The sequence below is a fragment of the Grammomys surdaster genome, unplaced genomic scaffold, assembly GCF_004785775.1.
Source record: "Grammomys surdaster isolate TR1022 unplaced genomic scaffold, NIH_TR_1.0 169, whole genome shotgun sequence".
Lineage (NCBI taxonomy): Eukaryota > Metazoa > Chordata > Mammalia > Rodentia > Muridae > Grammomys > Grammomys surdaster.
Window position 1 is genome coordinate 4,690,545 of NW_021604617.1, and position 20,689 is coordinate 4,711,233.

The following is a 20,689-nucleotide window of genomic DNA, read 5'->3' on the forward strand; positions in this document are numbered from 1 at the left end:
AGTATACTAAAACTAACAGGTGGGTGGTGTGAGTTAGGAATGAAATCCTTAAATTCTGATGCTAATTATAATCACAAGGTAGTGCCTCCCACATACTTAAGTATTGTGTATTTTCTTTAGTTGAAGTCTGATTCAGAGTTCTTGAAGTACTGAATATAGCATTCATATTTTTATTACCTCTTATACCTTTAGTGTAATTTATAAAAACTGAAATATTTTCTTACGACTCTGATTTTGATAGAGATAGGTGACTCATTGAAACCAAAGGCTGTGTAGAGAATTCATATAATTGGTATTAGATTGTCTTTATTATATAACTTACCACTTTCTGTGATTAAAAACATATCTAGTGGCAAAGTTAAAATTGTTAGATATATTTTATCATGTTTGGCTTGTTGTGGTGTCCTTAGAATGTTTCGACTTTCATGGTGGAAACTTATAATTAATACTGGATAGGAAGATATTCATTTAGATAACTATAGCTTAATAAATCAGATTGGTCATGAGCTTCGGCATCTTGTAAAAATGATATATATCAGGATAAAAAGTTTTGAGAATTTTAAATACCTGTGAAGAAAATTTCTTCTTTATTTTGTATTCATTTGCAATTTTGTAGCATGCTCTTCAGTTGTTAAGAGTTATATAGTTCAGATAGCCTGTTCCAGCAAGGCCTCCAGCCTTTAGTCTGTCCCAGGGAGACCGCCAGCCTTTTAAGTTCTCAGAAGGGAAGAAGAATATAATGATCATATTTTTTAGATTTCAAAGTACAAAAAAATTAAAAAGGAAACCTTTTATTTTGCTGTTTTCTCCCCTTTAATCTTAGGTATTTTCTTTCCCCATTAACTTTTAAAAGTAAGTAGCTCATAATTTAAGATCACAGTTATTAGGTGTATTTCTGCATTTTATATATTGCTCCCAGATGCTACAGTATTAGTTTTTATCACTGCATATTTTATGAAATGTCAGCCTTCTGTTGGCTGTTCACACAGCATTGTTAGTGATCAAAGACACAACATAAAGAAGAATCTAAACAGTTGGCCAAGCTTTGTCCTTCACTGTAACAAAAACACTACAGAATTATTTTTTTTTAGAAATTCAACTTTTGACATGTAACATGCAAAGAAATTTCTTTGTTTTTAATGAAATAAAATGATAAAAGGTTTAATTTGATGTAATCTAGGTATAAATTAGAAATAATTTCTAATTTTAACAAGTTTTCTTTGTTAAGAAAAGAAGGTAATATGTCACATGTAGACTAGCTGAATGGCAGTGCTGTGTTTTGTTACCTAGCTACACAGTAAAATAATTAGCTTAAAACTCATTTGGTTACATAAAATACATTTTGTAAAAGCAGTTATTAGTCATTGTATGTATATTAAGTTGCATATGATATAATGCATTATAATATTCCTGTTTATCTATTTCTATAGTTTAAAATGCTGTTTCATTTATTCAAAGATCTGATGATATTTCAGTGGTTGCATTATCAAGATATACAGAGTAAGAAAAGATCTTTAAAACCTAAGATAAAATCTGTAACAATAAAAATCTTGAATGATTTTGATCAGCTGTTGTATATGCCCAGCACAGCAGTTGGTTCCATCAATTTTATGTTTTGGGATGGTTTATGAAAATGAACTGCTGCTTTCACTAAATCATTGATAAGGATTCAGGCTTCATCAATGTTATATTGGGATGGGGCAGTTTTACTTGCAGACTTATAGTTGGAAGATTAGAGAATTCTGTAATTCCATGAAAGTAAGAGTATTGTTTACGTTTGTTTTTTTTTTTCAGTGTGGGAATTCAAAACAGGAGAGTGAAATTATAGAGTACAAGCTGGTTGTCTTTAAATGTACTTTTGTGAGTGTCTCAAAAAATAATGTCTTTCAGATAACAATGATATATATATATTATCTTTACTTCTTGTGTTGTTTCTATTAACTAATGAAAAATACTTGTGGGAAGAATTAGGCCTTTGGAAAGCAGTTTGAAACATAAAGCCACAAATATTGGTTAAAAGCATCAACTTTTTGTTCTTTTTTTTTTTGTGCTTTATTTTTACCTTAAAGTATGATGTATAGGTCAACAGTCTTGCCACTACCTTAGAGTTTTCTGGAAAATGCAGAATCTTGGGTCATACTAAAGCATTCTGTGTTTTATTGAAATTTCTGGACAATTCATATGAACATTAAAATTTGACATACACTGTATAAAACATCTCGCCAAAACTCTCATTCGTTTTGTATGAACGTTTATGAATGCATGTTTTAATTGTATATTGATTCTGAATTTGCTCAGTTCAAGTTTTAGGGGCGACAGTAAATATGCTTATTAGAACTTTAGTAGACCTCAGAAGTTGACAAGTACTCAGTCTTGTGCTCTTGTGTTTAAGTTTTTAGGCAGTTACAATTGGAAACAACCACTTCTTTGTAGCATTACTCTGTTAGTGTTTCTTTTGGTCAGGGCAATATCTTTGCAGTGCTCCAGATATTCATGATTATTTCCTTACAGAAATAGTGCAGTAAGCATTTTCAAAGTGTATTTGAAGACATATTATTCCCAAAAGATGCTCTGGAAAGCCTAGCATGGTTAAAATATTCTTGAAAGTACTGAATGCATTTTTGATGATAGAAATATATGTTGACATATTAAGAGACTTGGAAAACATGGTGCATTATTTTTTTGTTGCTGAGATAAAATACCATTACTCCCCCACCTCAAAAACAAAACAAAACAAAACCCAGAAAAATTAAACCCACAAATAAAACAGCAACAACTTATGAAAGATTGAGTTTATTGTGGCTTTTGGTCCTTAAGACCATCTTGCTTGGGAAGATATGACAGCAGGCAGACATGGCAGGGAAGAAGAAAAATGGCTAGTCATATTTTATCCCCAGGGAGGAAGCAGAGAGGACAAAATGAGTGAAGAGAGGAAGGGAGAGAGCACAAGAATGAGAACACAAACAGGAAATAACATGAGCTTGTCTAGACTCTGAAAGCCCACTCCTAGTGACACACTTCCTGTAGTAAGGATCTAAGCTGGGATAAAATGTTCAAATACATGATCCTTCAGGCTCATTCTCATTCAAACAACTAATTAAATCAGATCGCTTAACTCAAAGTCTTCCAGATTTACTTGACCTTAAGAAACAAAACCAAATTCCACTTTATCATTTTATTGTTTGGTTGTTTTTCTCTTCTGAAACATTTAAGGAATGTATACACATGTGAACATGCCCCAAACATTTCAGTGCACATTTTAAAAAACGATTTTCTCATTATTTTATTACTAACCTCAGTTTCAGTCAATGTAAAATTAGTTCAGTTATATCTAGTCTGTCATCCATTTTCTTTTCCCAAATATCCCAATGGTATTTTAAAAATTAATATCTTACCTTTTAATGAGAACCAAACTCTGTCTTAGGAGTGTCACCTTGGAAAGTTTATTGTTGAGGTTAAATTTGGGCCCTTGCTTATTCTACTGTCACATGACTCTACACACAATTATGTGCATTTACAAACATACACTCTTAAGTATAAGAGTGTAATTTGTTCAGTCTATCTGTTGTTACTTGATTGTATATGGATCCTGGGTTGACCAGTTAGTTTTGAATAAACAACTGAGGAACTTTTCCCTGCAGAGAAGACCATTTCAGTGACTTTCAACATTCCTTAGTTGCCTGTAGTTCTTTGTCTCGGGTTGAAGCTCCATGAGACTTCCCACCTCCATGTTAGCACATCTTTTGGTCGCAGTCTTGTTCGTGTCTTGTTTAGGCAGCCATGTTGATGAGACGTCATGGGTGTGTCCTCTCTGACATTTCTAGGACACACAATCTCACAGCAAACTTTCTATTCCTCTGGCTTTTACAGTTTTTCTGCCTCTTCTGCCAAGATCCCTGAGCCTTAGATGGAGTAGTTGTGTTGTAGATGTATCAGCTGAGGCTGGGTGACACATGCACATTTATTCTCTGCGGTTTGATTTGTTGTGAAATGATTTCTATTTGTTATAAAGAGATGTTTCTTTGATAAGGGTGAGACCTATATTTACTTATGAGACTAAGAACATCTTTTTGTGCATCTACCTTTGTCTGTGTGTGTGTGTATTTGAAACGTGAGTTCAGTGATTTGATCAGGCTGGCTGACTAGCATGCATAAGGATTTTGCTCTTTCCCTATTGCCCACAGTGATGGGATTCCAGGCTTGTTAGTTACTGTGCCCTGCACTTTACATGGTGCTGGGATCTAAACTCAATTTGTGTGGTGGTACTTTATTTTCTGGGATATTGCCACAGCTTTTCTTTTATGATCTTTAATCATTGAGGTTCCTACATGACCAAATTTTCTGGCTGCTAGAAGACTATCCTTTTTAAAAAAAATTTTAAATACTTTTCATATGTACAAATTCTCTAGAATGTACATTAATCATTGTAAAAGGATTAAAGTGACACTTTACATTGTAAATTCTGAATGCCCTGACTAGAAGTGTAATTTTTAAATGTTTGGAGTAAATTAGGTATCTCTGCTGCACATAACTCAACATATTATTTGTACTTGTCTTCTGCTCAGACTCGAGTTTGCAAAACTCTAGGAAATGTGTCTAATTCTTTGACATTGCAACATGCCCTTGTTATCGACAAAATTAATGCTTGAGAATGACACAGTTGAGTTATTAATTAAATATTGCACATAAAATTTTGTGTTTTAAGTAAGGTTATAAGTTTGTGTTAGAGGGATATCAAACAAGTGCCATTAATATTGTGTTGGAGAAACGGATCTGTAATTAAGAGCTTGTACTTAATTTGCACAAGACACAATTAGGTGGCTCACAACTGCACTCATGTATAAAGTTTCTCTCTCTCTCGCTCTCTCTCCCTCTCTCCCTCCTTCTCTCTCTCGCTCCTCTCTCCCTCCCTCTCTCTATCAAAATGTATAATTTATAAAGGAATGTGAATACAGAAGATATATAAATTAGCTGTTTCTTAATGTATATACCGCCAAGATGAGGAATCACTGTGTAGCTATGGCTGTCTGGAACTCACTGTGTTGACCACCAAGCTGGCCTTGACTCCTAGAGATCGGCCTCTGCCTCTCTCTGCCTCCCTGCTTTTCTGCCTCTGCCTTTTGCCCTATCCCTGGCCCGCAGCCATAGACCCCAGTCTGGGCCTCAGCCTCAGCTTGAGCTCGGCCTAGTGCTGAGATTAAAAGTGTGTACCATCACACCTGTCCTAGTTGTTCCTTGTTGCTTCCATTCTCCAAACCTTCATAGTAACCATGGACTGTTGAATGAGAATGGGATCTTAAGAATATCCTGTGCTCTAAGTCCTCTCTCAGTTGCTGTTCCTGTGGTAGAGGAACATGTGGTAGTAATGGTAACTCACAGGACTGTGTTTTGTGTCAGTCTTATTTTTTCTAAGCTGTTAGAGGAGAGGAGTCTCAAGAAAGGAAATATTTGCAATGGAATTAAAGCAGTTAGTGATGTGTTTAGGATTGTAAGTGAAGTTGATTTTAAACCAGGACTACAGTTTCTTTTCCTCTGTAGCAAAAAGGACATGGATAGTGGACCATACAGTCTTGGGCTGGAACATTTATCACTTATTGATTGGAATGGTCACTTCCCTGTACTTTTAAACCTTCTTATCTCAACAACTGGTTTGTGGTGGTAGTGGTTCAGTACTGGGGATAGAACCTTAAATGTGTTAGGCGAGGACTCTACTGCTGAGCTACACCTGTTTCATTTTCTCAACCAGATGTAGACTAAGATTGCTATGAGGATCACTAACCCAATGTGTTTTTAGATTTTAGACTACTTACATTGTTCTATATCAGGAGTAGAACATTCCAGTAAATGGTTAACTGTACTTACTAATTCAAGAGTAGGAATAAAATCTTGAACAGAATTAACTAATACCAGGCCAAATATGTTTGCCAAATTGTGAGATATTAAATGTTTTCATGTTCTGATGTAGTATGATAACTAAAACCAGAAATATCGTGAATTTGACATTTTTAAAGGATAATATAGATTTTATTTTTATTTAAATCTTTTCATACACTGGAAAACGGAAATTTGATTTTAGGGGTGGGCGTGGTGGCACATGCCTTTAATATTAGTACTCAGGACTATCTGAGTTCTTGTAGGTTATGTAACAGGTTTTAGGATAGCCAGGGATACGTAGTGTGACCCCGTTTTTATTAAAGAGAAACAAAAAGAAACTTTGGTGGTAGCCGATAGACTCTCTGTGGTTTTGTACAGCATTTCTGTACAAAGGTGCGTGGCCTAGAGGACATGCACTCTACAGCATGCGATTACTTCGGATGCGGGACTCTTCCCTTCCATGCTTGACCGGCTAGGTTTTCTTTTGCTATTGATGGATTCTCTGACTGCTGTCACACATATCCCTCCTCCCCCCATTCCTTCTGATTTCTTTGTCAGTGACCATCATCACCATAGCCTCTAGCATTCAGCAGGCATCTTGAACAGCTGACTTTCGACTGATTGTTTCTTTGTTTTGTCTTTTATGCAATTTAGCTGAGTTTAATATTTTTCAAATTAGAGTTGAGTATTATGCTATACTTTACTGCTATCACCTGTGATGACTCCATTCCTGTGTCCTTAGTCTCATACTTTTCCTCTCCAGCTCTGACTAGCCTTTCTGCTTCGTATTCTTGTTGTACCCGAGGTTGGATGAAGTCCATACTTGTCAGAGCTCATCCTCAGTTGTCTGTCTTTGGCCTGTTCTAGTCCTTGCTGTAAGTCAAGTTTTGTGTTATAGAATATCACGGATTGCTCTATCCATTTTCATAGTAGTTAATGATGTTTTCAGTACATACCGACATGATTATTGGATGCAATGGGGTGAGACTGTTTCAGTATTTACAGTGCCAGGAAAAGCCCTGAAAATCAATAACAAATATTACCTGACTTGCTGTAGTAGGTAACTAGACAATTAAAAGATTTAGTGGGTTATTCTAAAATGAGATAAATGCAGTGTTAATGTGTAAGCATTGTTATTTGAGAATACTATTGTTGTGGCATTGATTTTTATCTGTCTTTACCACTATTATTTTTATTGAAATAAAATAATTTTTGATTTGTGAATTTTAATACAAGCTGGTCTCTCTCTGTTTTTTTTTTTTTAGAATTTTAGAATTTTAGAGTTCTTGAAGGGACTTAAGAGTAAAAATTTCTGAATTTCTATAGTGTATGAAGTTTATAATAAAAAACCTTGATGTTTATTGTAGTTAATATGTTCATTTAACTAAGTTACATAAGATATAAAGTTTAAGAAATATCTGCCTACTTTGTTTAAACAAACAGTAATAGTTATTTTATATTTTAGTGGGCTTCTTGCTCTTTTAAAAACTTGTCTGCTTTGTTAATTTAATATGAGTGCTGTATTGACATCATTCCCACTTCTTCATCCTACTGTCCTCAGGTCACTCCCGGTCTGTGTCAGCTCATGACTTGTCTTTAGTTATTACTCATGTGCTTGTGTATATAAAACCTGCTGAGGCCATGTTGTGTTGTTTGTATCCTCAGGAGTCTAAGGCTGACCATTTAAGATTACGTAGCCTTTCCAGGGACTAATCCCTGGAGAAAACAAATTCTCCAGTCAGGAGCCATTGACACCTGTAGCTTTGCATCTAGGAATGAGTCCTTGTGAAACACCACATCCATGTTATATCAATAGTGTTGTTATTATGCATGTCTTATTTTGGAAAGCATACTCTAGCTCTTTCATGGGAAGGTGTTCCTGTCCTGACTGGAAGGCTGTATTGCACAGCCGGCATCCTTGTCCTCTGGCTCTTACCACTCAGTGCTCTCACCAGTGCTCCCTGGAGTTGAGGTGTAGGTTTTACATCATGATGTATCAGATGTGGGTGTACATTCCACTGTCACTTACATATTGACCAGTGTGGCTCTCTGCAGTAGTCTCTGAATGATGCAAGTGTTGAGAGCTACAGTTACCTGTGGGTATCAATCATCAGAAATAATATTGGTCTAAGACAAATGGCAAAAGTTCATTCTTTTCTAGAGTCTATATCCTCTCCTACCCCTAGTAGTTGATTAGTTTTACTGCATCTGACATCAATTATCTCCTATTGAACAGGTCTTAAAGTCAAATTACACAGCTATTGGTTATTCCTAAACTAAAAATGCCACTATTGTATCATTGAAGATACCTTGCCAGGCCAAACTGTAGTTTATAGGTTTTATAGCTTGATATGAATATTGATTGCTTTACTTCTTTGACAGCTTGCATAACCCCTTCCAGTATTCCTAGAGTTTGTTCTCTGGAAGAGCTTTCAGGTCAGTTTCAGCGGGAGTCCTCCAAATTCTGTGTCTGAAGTGTATGCTGTCTTAAGCAATAGGAGTGTCCCTTCAAGTTCAGGAAGGAAGCAAAGGGCAGTGACAGTAGTCTATATTGTTCTGGTACTCCTTTGGACTATATGGAAATTATACCATTCAAACAAAGGGCAATGACAGTAGTCTATAGACTCCTTTGGACTACCCTGCCCAGCTCTCGATTTCACTCTCACTCTCTCCCTCCCTGCCTTTCCTTCCTTCTTTCTCTTATCTACTTTGTGTGTGTGTGTGTGTGTGTGTATTTTCAGTAGGGTTATAAAATATTTTCTATGGCTCTTTCAAACATCCCTCTGTAGTCCTCTCTTGTCTCTCCTTCATTACGATCTGTCCTCTCCTTTGACCACTTCATAGCAGCGGTGTTGTACTCGTCTCTGCTTCCCTCTAGAGCTGATGCTTGTGCTTACTTCAGACTCATATTCAAACCTAGTATTCAGAAGGAAGCTCAGCAGTAGGAGAGATTATGTTGTAGATGGCTCTGCTTAGGATTGGCCCCCAACAGTCAGTCTCTGTATTTTGACCAGTTTTTTGTTTTTGTAATGGTTTTTGTCACACTGAGTAATCAATCTAGTTCCACAAAGTGGGACTAAACAAACATATGAGCTTATGAAAATCCTTCTCTAAGTGTATTTTTAGTGGTATATAGGATGGCTACCAAATTATGTAACCTGATTTTTGTGTCCCTTACTTTGCTGAAAGATTAATCATTTCTGGAAGACTTCTTGTGGAATTTTTGGTGTCTTTTATGTTTAATATATCTGCAAATTATACTATTCTGTCATCTCTAAGTAGAGTAAATTTATCTTCTTTACCCATTTGTATCACTTTTATTTCCTTTTCTTGTCTCATTGATCTAACTAGTGCTTCAAACATGATATTGAAGCAAGTGGGAATACTTACCAGCATTGTGTGTCATTTCTGATTTTAATGGGATTACTTTGAGTTCTTCTTCCATTTAGGATGCTGTTGAATACAGCTTTATCATATATGGTTTTTAGTTGGTTGAGATAGCTTTCCTCCCATCCTGTTCTAAGACTTTTTAATCATGAAATCATGTTGGATTTTGTCGAAGGCTTTTTTATATCTCTTGAGATTGTTTTTTGTTTGAGTCCATTTATATGATAATTACATTTATTAACTTACATATGTTGAACCCTACTGTCTTCTCTGAGCTAAATCAAATTTTATTATAGTGAATGATCTTACTTATATATACTAATATTCATTTTCAAGTATTTTATTGAGAATTTTTGTATCTATGTTCATTAGGATATCAGCTTGTAGTGTTGTTTGATTTGTTTTGTTGTTGAGTCTTTTGTTTTTTTTCAATATATAAGTCCTTTTTTGTCCCCAAAGAGCCAAGATAGTACTTGTGATCAGGATCTTGTTTCTGGAGCCAGGAAATTGAGGTCTCACTCGTCAGCCTGCTGCACAGTTCCCTTCTCAGACACATAGATGCCATCCAAAAACTTTCTAATATCTTTGTTTTTAACTGTTGTGGCTTGCTCGATCAGAGCAGTTGAATTTGAAACAAGTTCAATATCATTTCCTTCAAGGATTAATTCATCCTTTTGGGCTTGAGAGACAGAACAGGCAGCACCTGTCCTCATCCTAAACCCTGCAGATGTATTTTTCACCCAAGAAGTATCGGATTTCAACCAAAGACGCATTCTCCTGAATAACGACATTGATGGGGAAGTGAGCACACCCAGATCTCATCTTGTAACGGAAGCCCAGTGTAACACCCTTGATCATGTTCTGAACATGACTGCAGATGGTTCTGACAGTGGCCAATTCCTTTATGTTACCCCACCATTTGTCAACCTGGTGCTTCTTCTTTTTCTTTCCGAGAAGACTCAGTTCTACATTTGATGTGATTGAAGTCCCTCCACAAAGTTCCCCTTGGGCTTTTCTCCCCATGACTGTATGCCCCTTCAGAGTGATGGTGACTTTTTCTGGGATGTCGACAATCTGATTGCTGAGAATGGTATTCATTCTCACAGTAGATGGGGCAAAGAGAGAATGCCCTTCATTGTTGTCAAGTCTTTACCTGGCTGAGGTGATGTTGCAATATTGACTTCATAGAAGTTTAGAAGTACTCCTTCCTCTTTCTGTTTTTGTTTTTTGTTTTTTTTTTTTTGCATAGTTTAAGAAATACTAGTTTTAGGTTTTTGGAAGTTCAGTAGAATTTTGCTGTGAATTGACTTGGGCTTGGGTATTTTTTTGAAGGCTTTTAAAAATCTCCCAGTTCATTTTTACGTCTGTTTAAGTTGATGGTCACTTGTTTTAACTTTACTGCTTTAATGAATCTAGAAATTCATCTTTTTTTGTCTTTAGCAGTGTGCATTTTAAAACTATTCCTTTATAATATTCTAAATTTGTTGTCTTTATAATGTCTTCTTGCTCATCTCTGATTCTGATCATTTGGGTTACTTTTTGTTAGTTGTACTAAGAGTCTGATGATCTTGTTTATCTTTTCAGAAGACCAGCTTCTAGATTCTTGGATTCATTGTATTCTTTTTTGATTATATTTTATGATGTTATGTTTTGATTTCTACCATTTCTTTTTGTCTACTGAACTTGATTTTGGCTTCTTTGTTATCAAATCTTTGAGTTGCATCATTAAGTTACTTGTTTGTATTCTGTCTTTTTAAATTTTTTGAAAAATTTATTATAATGTAGGCATGTATAATTATTACTTTTTCTCATTGGACTGCTTTCAGTGTTTCTCAGATGTTTTATTATGTTGTGTTTTCAATTTTACTTAACTTTTGTTAATTTTTTCTTTCTTGTTTTTCTTTAATCTAGTCACCATTTAATAATGTGTTGGTAACATCCATGAGTTCATGTGATTACTATAGATTTTTTTCCCTGTTGATTTTAGGCTTTGTATTTAAGTCATACTGAGCCATTTCTCTAATTATATGTTTGGTCAGATTTATATGTGTCTCACTATATGGTCTATTTTATAGAAACTTTCATATAGTGCTGAGTACATTATACAGTCTTGGCATATAGTTATAATATTCTATAAATATTTGTTAGGTTATTTTGATTTATATATTATCACTTAGTTCTAATGTTTCTGTGTCCAGTTTTTGACTAGTTGACCCATCCATTGCAGAAAGTAGGGTACTGAAATACTTAACATTTGAGTTAGCATTAATCTTTGTCTTGTTCAGCCATATGTACCTAAATTTGGTAAGATATGTTTAAGATTATAGTATCTTCTTAGTTAATTTTCCCCAGGCCAGAATGAAGTATCTTTCTTTATCTCTTTTGATTAATTTTAGGTTGCCATATGTTTTGTTAGATGTTAGGATAGTGACACTTTAGTTGCTTGTGGTTCCATTTATTTAGAAACTTTTCTCATCCTTTCATTGTGAAATCTTTCTTCTTAAATGGGAGGTATCGTGTAGAAAACAAAAAAAAATGGAATTTCTTTCTTAGTCTGATAAACTAATATTCATCTGTTGATTATGGAGTTTAGATCATTAATATTCAAAGTCATTGAAAGGTGTAGTATGTTTTACCCTACCTCCCCCATCTTTGTAGATTTAATGTTTTCATGGTGTTTCTAATCTGGCATGTTGTGTTTGTATGTGCATTTAATCTTTCGTATTCTTTGAGTGGTACAATTTCTCTTTCAAGACTTGATATTCCATCTTCTCAATCTACTCTATTGATTAGGCTTTCCTCTTGGCTTTTCTAATTGGATTGAGTTTTTTATTCTGTCTTTATTTTAGCTTGAGTTGTTCTGTATAATTCTGTTTACTGAATTCAGTTTTTAAATTGTGATTTATCCTAATTTCATTTAGATGAATGTTTGTGTTGATTAGACTTTACTTACAGGTTTATGCTTATAATCTTTAAATTTATTTATGTCTCATTTTTGTGTTCTTGAATTCCTTCTCTTTCCATTTGTTATTTTAAATTTTTTGTCCTGGGATTCAAGTAAACCATTCTTATTGGCAAACATTTTTGAAACTACTATGTTTTCATGGTTGGGACTATTACTTTGACATTTCTTTCCTTCCTTCCTTCTTTCTTTCCTTCCTTCCTCCCTACCCACCCCCCTCCCTCCCTCCCCCCCTCCCTCCCTTTGTTCTTTCTTTCCTTCCTTCTTTCTGGTTTTGTGATGTTGTGATGTTACTGTAGTCATGTGGACTTCTTTCTTTATTTATGTATTAGGTTTTGTGTGCAGAGGTGGTAGATCAGTCTTTCAAATGTACAATTCTGACTTTTGTTTGGAAAGACAAGAGAATTCCATTTTATTTGTGACCAAGAAAGTGTGAGAATGTAACTTATGGCTGAGTCTGCCTGGGCAGTTCAATAAGCTCAGGACTGCACATGGAGGTCATGGTCCTCATCATCCATCTATAGTGGTATGCAGCTTGTACACTTGGAGGTAGACATTGGAGTGGGAATGAAACAGGCTGGCATGGATCTGGGGACATTCTCCTGGCTGGTTTGATGCACACAATTTGCAAATCCAGCTTCCCCTGGATTGGAGATTCCATCTATGGTGAGATCCTATGGCGCTCACTAGGCTGGGCATGTTCATGTGCTGTGAAACCTCCACCAGGCTAGGAAGGGAGGGAAGGGCTTTGCCATACAGTTATTTTGGAAGGTAGGAAGAGGTGAAAAAAGGCTTTCATAATACTAGAATTATGCTATCATGATAGTTCTAAACTGTTGAGAGCTTATTTAATATGTGACTTGCATGAACATATTTGAAAACTTTTAGGACTTCAGCATTATTTTAAAAAGTTGATTTATTTCTTTTGCTTGTATTTGAAAATTATTGTGTTCAGTAAAATTTTGGTCTTTACCTACCTAGACTTTCCCCTAGGAACACATAATTGAAATTAAAATATAAAACAAAACTAAACAGAAGAAGATGAATGAGAGAGATGGTCTAAGTACGTAGGCCTCAAACATGAATGTTAGTTAGGACAGACAGACAGACAAAAAGAGACCGACAGAGACAGAGAGAAGTGGAGAGAGAGAGGAACACAAATGCATGAGAGAGATGGTCTAAGTATATAGACATCAAAAATGCATGTTAATTAGGGAAAATTATAAAAATGTGAAACCAGATGTTACATAAATTATTTGATTCCCAGGATAGCATCAACTTATACACTGATAATATTTTTATATTTGCATGTGTACATCGATTTTCTATTTCTAGATTTCCCAATATTTATGTAATTTCCATGAAAATAACCATAAAAAGAAATGGTACTCCCTTCATTGAAATGGTGTAAAGAATTTTGTATGTGGACTGCTAAGGAAGTCAGCTGTATACAGCCTTACAATAGGGATGGTCTTCTGGATTTACTAACTTTGCTTATATTGTTTCATCCTTCTCTTCTTCTTCTTCCTCCTCCTCTTCCTCCTCCTCTTCTTCCTCTTCCTCTTCTTCCTCCTCTTCCTCCTCTTCTTCCTCTTCCTCCTCCTCCTCCTCCTCTTCTTTCTTCTCTTCCTTTCCCATTCCCTTCCCCTTCTCCTTCTCCTCCTCCCCCGCCTCCTTCTTCTCCTTCTTCTCCTTCTTTGTTTTCTCTTATGATATACCAGATTCGTCTTTTATTAAATATATACTGTCACAGCACATTTAATTAATGATCCTTGCTGTATAAGAAATTGAAATTTGGCTTGATATTTAAATGCATCTAATGTATGTGTTTAGAAATATCATAAATTACAGCTACTTGAGGTACTTACTCTGTTACTTTGTAATTTGGTTAGTCACATTTCTTAAAGAAATAGTTGCCATTCTTCAAATAGTGACATCATGGTATGGTAAGATATTTTTTAACTTTTAAAAAGTCATTTTTATGCACCTCCACCTGTACTTACTGACTGATTGGTGTGCTGCCCCTCCCTCAAGCTCTGCCTGTCTCCCAGAAGGCTGGCTCCCTTTAACCAGGGACACAGGTTAGTCCCTTGCTCCAATCCACTGGCCTTCTGAGACCCCACAGAGCCCAGCAGATAGCTCTGCCCCTCACTGTCAGAGCTCCTTCTCCCTTCTGGTCCTCACCTCCACCTGCTCTTGCAGACCAATGAACACAATGCGCTCTCATCCTACACCTATCTGCCTCCCAGGACACCTGTGCTAACCCAGAACATATAGCTCCACGTGTCTCCTGGTATGCATGCCCCAACCCAGATTTTCTCGGTTAGTCAACACCAAAGAAAAAAGGCAAGTGCAAGAATATATTCAACAGAAGCTAATGCAATATGGCATCATCAAAATCCAGCTCTCTCACTACTGCAAGCCCTGCATTTCCTAACATACTTGAAGAGCAACATTGTGACCTTAAATCCCATCTCATGAAGATAATAGAGGTCTTTAAAGAGGATATAAATAATTTCCTCAAAGAAATACAGAAAAACACAGTCATACATGTAGAAGCCCTTAAAGAGGAAACAAATCGCTTAAAGAAATGCAGGAAAATACAATCAAACAGGTGAAGGAAATGAACAAAAAGGTCTGAGACCTAAAAATGTAAACAGAAGCAAAAAAGAAATCCCAAATAGAGGCAACCCTGGAGATGAAGAACCTAGGAAAGAGAACAGGAAATACAGACACTAGCATCACTAAAAGAATAGAAGAGCTGGGAGAGAGAGTCTCAGGCCTAGAAGATACCTTAGAAGATATTGATACTTAGGTAAAAGTAAATGCAAAATGCAAAATGTTCCTAACCCATACCATCCAGGAACTCTATGACACAATGAAAAGACCAAACCTAAAAATTAGTAGGAATAGAAGAGGGTGAAGATTCTTAGTTCAACAGGCCAGAAAACATGTTCAACAAAATTATGGAAGAAAACTAACCTAAAGAAATAAGTTGCCATAAACATACAGTAAGCCTACAGAACACCAAATAGATTGGACTTATAAAGAAAATCTTCCCATCACATAATAATCAAAACACTAAATGTAAAGAAAAAAATAAAAATATTAAAATCTGTAAAGGAAAAAGGTCAACTAACAAGGCAGATCTATCAGAATTATACCTGATTTCTCAACACAGACTCTAAAAGCCAGAAGATCCTGGACAGACGTCTTGCAGACCCTCTGAGACCATAGATGCCAGCACAGACTACTATATCTAGCAAAACTCTTTGTCACCATAGATGGGGAAAACAAGGTATTCCATGACAAAACCAAATTTAAATAATATCTTTTCACTAGTTCAGCCCTATAGAGGATACTAGAAGGAAAACTCCAACAGAAAGATGGTAACTACACTCAAGAAACCAGAAAAAATTACTCATCTCTTACCAAACCTAAAAAAGAGAATAAGACACACATACTACCACCTATAACCATAACATAGCAGGAACTAACATTCATTGCTCATTAATATCTCTCAACATCCGTAGACTCATTTTACCAATAAAATGACATAGGCTAACAGACTGGATATTATACAGTATCAATTATTCTGCTGGATACAAGAAATGTACTTCAACTACAAAGATAGAATAAAGGGCTGCAAAAAGGTGTTCCAAGAAAATGGACCCAAGAAACAAGCAGTAGATTACATATCCTAATATCTAATAAAATAGACTTTCAATCAAAAGTAATCAAAAGGATGGAGAAGGACACTTCATAATTATCAAAGGAAAAATCCACCAAGATAAAGTCCAATTCTGACTATGCCCCAAATGTAGGAACACTCACATTCATTAAAGAAACTTTACCAAAACTTAAAACACAGGTTGAATTCCACACAATAATAATAGGGGACTTTAACATCCCACTCCCACCAACAGACAGGTCATTGAAACAGAAAACAGAGACACAATAAAACTACCAGATGTTAAGAACCAAAATAACAAATATCTATAGAACACACCCCCCCCCGCCCCCATGAATATACCTTCTTCTCAGCACCTCATGGAACCTTCTCCAAAATTGACTATGTAATTGAGCAGAAAACTAGCTTCAACAGGTACAAGAAGATTGAAATATGTCCTTGCATTTTATCAGATCACCACGGATTAAGGCTGGACTTCAACAACAACAGAAAGAGTAGAAAGCTCACATACCCATGGAAACTGAACAATTCTTTCCTCAATGATCACGTATGGGAGAAGTGAAGAATTTAAATCTAGAATTCAATGAAATGAAGGCACAACATACCCAAACATATGGGACGTGAACGTAGTGCTAAGAGGAAAATCCATAACACGAAGTACCTTCATAAAGAAACTGGATAGATCCTACACTAGCAACTTAACAGCACACCTGAAATCTCTAGAGCAAAATGAAGCAGTCTGATCAAAGAGGAATAGAAGGCAGAAAATAATCAAACTCAAGACTGAAATTAACCAATTAGAAACAAAGAGAATGATACAAAGAATAAAACTAAGAGTTGTTTCTTTGAGAAAATCAACAAGATAGATAAGCCCTTAGCCAAACTAACTAAAGGACACAGAGACAGTATCCAAATTAACAAAGTCAGAAATGAAAAGGGATACATAACAGAAACTGAGGAAATTCAAAAAAATCATCAGATCTTACTGTAGAACCCTACACTCAACAAAACTGGAAAATCTCAATGAAATAGATGATTTCCTAGATGGATACCACATACCAAAGTTAAATCAAGATCAGGTAAACTATCTTAACAGTCCTATAGCCCTAGGAAATAGAAGCAGCCATTAAAAACCTCCCAACAACAACAACAACAACGACAAAAACAAAAAAACCACAAAACAAAAAAACCCACCACTGCCAGATGGTTTTAATGCAGAATTCTACCAGACTTTCAAAGAAAAGCTGATACCAGTACTCATCAACGTAGTCCAAAAAATAGAAATAAAAGGAACACTACCCAATTCATTCTATGACCTCACAGTTACTCTAATACCTAAATCACAAAGATCCAACGAAGAAAGAACTTCAGACCAATTTCACTCATGTATAGTGACAAGAAAAATCCTCAATAAAATTCTCACAAACCAAATCCAAGAACTCGTCAAATATATCATTCGCCATGATAAAGTAGGCGTCATCCCAGGGATAGAGGCATGCTTCGGTGTATCTATCAGTGTTATCCACCACATAAACAGACTGAAAAAAAATACATGATTATCTCATTAGATGCTGAAGAATCCTTTGATAAAATACAGCACACCTTCATGTTAAAAGTCTAAGAGAGATCAGGGATTCAAGACAAATACCTATACACAATAAAAGCAATATATAGCAAGCCAATATCAAATTAAATGGAGAGAAACTTGAAGCAATCTAACTAAAATCAGGAACAAGACAAGGCTGCCCTCTCTCTCCTCATTTATTCAATATAATGCTTGAAGTTCTAGATAAGACAACAAAAGGAGATCAAGGGGATACAAATTGGAAAGGAAGACATCAAAGTATCAGTATTTGAGGATAATATGATAGTATACATAAGTGACACCCAAAATTTTAGTAGAGAAAGCATCTTCAACAACAGTGCTGGTCTTACTGGCTGTCTGCATATAGAAGACTGCAAATTGATCCATATTTATTACCCTGCACAAAACTCAAAGTGGATCAGGAACTTTAACATAAAACCATATATACTCAATCTAATATCATAGAAAGTTGGAAATAACCTTGACTCATTATTGACACAGGAGAAAATTTTGTGAACAGAACTCCAGTGGCTCAGGCTCTAAGATCAACAGTTGATAAATAGGGCCTCATGGAACTGAAAAGCTTCTGTAATGTAAAGGACACTGTCAAATATAGGAGAAATTGGCATCCTACAGATTGGGAAAAAAATCTTCACTAACCCTACATCTGATAGAGGGCTAATACCCAAAATATACAAAGAACTCAAGCATATAACTTAAAAAAAATAACCCAATCAAAACATGAGGTACAGAGCTAAACAGAGAATTTTCAACACAGTAATCTCGAATGTCCTAGAAGCACTTAAAGAAATCTTCAACATCCTTAGTCACCAATGAAATGCATATCAAAATGATCCTGAGATTGCACCTTACACCAATCAGGGCTCAAGTAACAGTACATGCTGACAAGGATGTGGAGAAAGAGGAACACTCCTCCATTGCTGGTGGGATTTTTAACTTGTACAACCACTCTAGAAATCAATCTGGTAGTTTCTCCGAAAATTGGAAATAGTTCTACCTGAAGACTCATCTATATCACTCCTGAGCATACACCCAAAAGATGTTCCACCATACCCCAAGGACATGTGAAACTCTATGTACATAGCAGTTTTATTTGTAATAGCCAGAAACAGAAAGCAATCCAGATCTCCCTCAACTGAAGAATGGATACAGAAAATGTTACACATTTATACAGTGAAATACTATTCAGCTATTTAATACAGGAACATCATGAATTTCACAGGCAAATAGATGGAACTAGAAAATATCCTAAGTGAGGTAACCCAGTTCCAAATGGCCAATCATGGCATATATTCACTGATAAGTGAATATTATCAAAAAAGTTGAGAATACCCATGGTACACCCTGTAGACCTAAAGAAGTTAAACAACCAGGAAAGCCCAAGTAAGGATGTTTGAATCCCACTTATAAGGAGGAAGAAAATAGTCATTGGAGGCAGAGGAAGGGAGGGACCTGAGTGGGACAGAGGAGACAGATGGAAGAGGGGGACAGGATCATGTATGGAGAGAGACAGAAGAGAGTCACAGAGGGCTGGGAGAATAAATGGAAATATTCCTCTGCTGGGACTGGGTCCTGGGGGCAATCTTTAGAAAATTCCAACGACCTGTGATATGAGAGGCTCCCAGGAGTCAACATAGTGACCTTACCCAAAACACCCAACAGCAAGGCAGGACTTCCATCCAGTAGAGGAATGGGTATACTATCCCACCTACAAAATTTTTGACCCAAAATTTGTCATATCTAACAGAAATGCTGGGACAAAGGTGGAGTAAAGACTGAAGGGATGGTCGATCATTGACTTACCCAATCTGAGACCCAGCCCATGACCAGGCACCAATCTCTGACACTATTACTGATGCTAGGTTGTGTTTGAAGCCAGGAGCCTTGCATGGCTGCCTTCTGAGAGGCTCTACCCAGTAACTGAGACATGTAAAGATAGCCATAGTCAAACATTGGATGGATGTCAGAGCTCCTTTGGAAGAGTTAGGGGAAGTATTGAAGGCCCTCAAGGAGATGGCAACCCTACAAGAAGACCAACAATGTCAACTAACCTGGACCTTTGGGAGCTCCCAGATAGTGAGCCACCAACCAAAGAGCATTCAGAGCCTTGTCCTAGGCCCCAGCCACAAATGCAAAATGAGAGCTGCTTCCTCTGGCCTCAGTGGGAGGATATGTGTGTAATCTGCAAAGACTTGATGAACCAGGATAAGAGATGGGGAGGGGTGCCCTCTCAGAGCTAAAGAAGTGGAGGCATGGAGGAGGGAGGAACTCTGGGAGGGCAGCATTTCAGATAGAAATTAAAAATAAAGAGTCATCTTTAGAATAAAGTGATCTCAATTTTTATAAGGCCAAGATGAAGAAGAGATTTCTTTTAGCTGTTAGCAATATTGAGTTTAACCAAAGAAAAATAAGGTGTGTATGTTTTACTATCTAAGAAACTGATTACAATACTTATATTCTCTGTATATATCATGGAATTTAGAAAAGTATTGCTTATAACTTTTTAGATATGACTGAAAGGTAAAATAAGGAGGTACTACATCAGAATATAATAATTCACTGCAAAAACATTCATAAGCCATGAATTATTTTCAATAAAATGAATCTCATACTACATAAGAACAGTTGTTGAATATATGTTTTCCAAAAGAATATGACTTTTTAAATTTGGTTTAGTGATTATATCATGCTGTATTGTGTTTGACATAATAAATTCTCATCGAATCATAATAATTTTAAGCTACATATGCTGTTAGAGAGTTTACATATCTATATTGCTGATTTGTACTTTGTTGATTTCATTCCTGCATTGTTGCTTTTTGTATATGATGAGCCATGAATAATGTAACAAGTTGTTGCATTACTCTCAAGAGACTGTAGGCCCCAGGGAGTTTAGAGGTCTGGTGTGGTGGAGGTTGAGGAGTTGGGGGTAGGAACATCCTTATAGAGACATGGGGGTGAGGAGGAGGTATTAGATGTGGATCAGAGGGTGGACAAGGGGAGTGGAACAAAATCTGGAGTGTAAAAGAATAAAGAAATAAATTTTTAAAAACTGATACATAAATACCAATTAGTGAAAAAAGTGGTCATGCATTTGACGAAGACTGGAGATATACATATACATATACATATACATATACATATACATATACATATACATATACATATA

The 20,689-nt window shown here is 36.0% G+C and overlaps 1 protein-coding gene and 1 pseudogene across 2 annotated transcripts in view; one reads left to right on the plus strand and one right to left on the minus strand.

The window, feature by feature from the left end:
* The window catches only part of Tbc1d5 (TBC1 domain family member 5), a 441,474-nt gene that overhangs the window by 88,195 nt on the left and 332,590 nt on the right, over window positions 1–20,689 (plus strand). The window lies entirely within an intron of this gene.
* LOC114620477 lies at window positions 9,777–10,359 on the minus strand (annotated as a pseudogene).